Source organism: Octopus bimaculoides, chromosome 15 (genome assembly GCF_001194135.2).
Source record: "Octopus bimaculoides isolate UCB-OBI-ISO-001 chromosome 15, ASM119413v2, whole genome shotgun sequence".
Taxonomy (NCBI): domain Eukaryota; kingdom Metazoa; phylum Mollusca; class Cephalopoda; order Octopoda; family Octopodidae; genus Octopus; species Octopus bimaculoides.
The window spans coordinates 48,546,758-48,549,389 of NC_068995.1; positions in this window are offsets into that span (position 1 = coordinate 48,546,758).

Consider the following 2,632-nt stretch of genomic DNA (forward strand, 5'->3'; position numbering starts at 1 on the left):
TGTGTGTGTGTCTATATGCATATATTTATATATGTTTATGTAAATATATATATATATATGTGTGTGTGTGTGTGTGTGTGTGTGTGTGTGTACGCATAAACAGACATACATACATACACACACACACATATATATATATATATCTAATACATGCATGCATGCAAACATGTATACATCCATACGCGCTTATAAGCATACGTACGTACGTACAACGATACAGACAAATACTGAAATAGAGAGAGATATACACACAGCTCGCTGTGTGTACGTACTAACTAGTATACCTAATTGACAGACGACCTGCAAGAAGGATAGATCTTGGAAGACAGTAATTAAATAGGCGACTCTATGTCGACTGGGAGGTGTCCACGCAGTTAATTACAAGGCCAGTCACCGATTCATTCTTCTTTCTTTCCAATAGCTGCCAGTGAAATCATTAGCTTTGCTCTTTGTAAAGCAAATTGCACCTTTACTAAAGTAACCTGCTATTTTACTTTCTTACTAATTTCATTCTCTTTTCCCGCTCTTTTCTGTTTTACCTTTATTTATTTATTTATATCTTTTATTATTATTATTATTATTATTATTATTATTATTATTATTGTTATTATTATTATTATTATTATTATTATTATTATTAGTTTCTAATTCTAAGGCGGTGAGCTGGCAGAAACGTGAGCACGCCGGGCGGAATGCTTAGCGGTATTTCGTCTGACTTTACGTTCTGAGTTCAAATTCCGCCGAGGTCGACTTTGCCTTTCATCCTTCCGGGTATCGATAAATTAAGTACCAGTTACGCACTGGAGTCGATGTAATCGACTTAATCCCTTTGTCTGCCCTTGTTTGTCCCCTCTATGTTTAGCCCCTTGTGGGCAACAAAGAAATAGGAAACGTTATCACACCGGGCGAAATGCTTAGCGGTATATATATATACATACATACATGCGCATACACACATATATGTACATTGATGCATACATAGGAGTAGGGAAACAGAATTACGAAATATTAATCTTTTCTACTCTAGGCACAAGACCCGTAATTTTGGGGGAAGGGAGCCAGTCGATTAGATTGACCCGAGTACTCAACTGGTACTTGATTTATCGACCCCGAAAGGACGAAAAGCAAAGTCGACCTCGACGGAATTTGAACTCAGAACGTAAAGACAGACGAAATACCGCTAAGCATTTCGTCCGGCGTACTGAAGCAAAATACTTCGTAATCGAACAGGGCGACTACACTCAGTTCGTTGTTATTATGTTAAACTGTCGTATGTCTAAATTTCACCAAATGCTTTGTTTTCAATATTTAATTCTGCTTGCAATAGCCAGTTCTTTTGGTCAAACAATTGTATCTCCAGCTACTTCAGTGTAAGTTCTACATAGAACAGTTTTGCAAAAGAATTTCCAACTGAAAATATCATACATGCATGGAGTTACGATTTCATGGACCCAACAAAGTATTATTTTAAGGCTGAAACTGATGTTAATGTAAAAGGAAATGGAATGGTGAAAGTATTTTTTTCGTTTTCTTAAAAATCAACGTTTTGGACTTAAGACACTTTTGCATAATAACAACGAGTTATATTTGCAAAAACGCATACGTATACAAACACATTTGGTTCTTTTTATCTATCAAAAATTTGATATGCCTACACTGTAAGATTGTATTTTGGTCTATGGAAGGATTTTGGTACAGGAATTCTGGATAATCACTATTGACAGATCTAATATTGTACTGGAATTTCTTCAGTTCCACTCAGTATCTGCGACATACGCACGTACACACTCACACGCACACACTCTCACACACAATCTGATGTCTGTAAAAATAATACACAATCACACAATCACACACATACAGATTCAAGACACTACCATACAGCAAAATATTCGTATTCATGTGCCACATATCAATCTATTTACTTAACTATCTGCCAGTCTCTTCGCCTGTCTTTCTCCTTATCTGTCTATCTATCCATTAACCCGTCTGTCTACCTTTGTGTGTGTGCATTTTTGTATGAATATGATTGTTTTTGCATTGTATATGTTTGGGAATATAACTGAGTATATGTGTGTCGATTTGGACAGTACGAATTTTAGAAATCTTTCATCGTATTCGCAAAAGTCATTTTATATACTGTTTTAAAAACCCCAGCGAAAGTCCAATCAAAATTGATATAATAAAATACAACGTACCCTTAAACAATACTAACTTACAAATACTAATGCAGTCTTAAATATCATTTAGAAAACAAGGATAAATATTTATGTGTGTGTGTGTGTGTATACATATATATATGTATTTATATATATATATGCATATATATATGTATGTATATAAAAATATATATGTATGTATATATGTATATGTATAAGATTAAATAAAAGGAGTTATACGCATGTGTTAAATGATTTCTTTTATTTCCGACATATGTTTCGAAGATTACAATTGGTTCATTCCAAAGAAATGAGTGATGTTAAGAAGGATGTAATCTTCTCTTCAGGGAAATACATAAAAAATCAACTCAACCGTAAGACAATATTACCGAATGTGGCACCTTGGGCAAGTGTCTTCTACTATAACCACGGGCTGACCAAAGCCTTGTGAGTGGATTTGGTAGACGGAAACT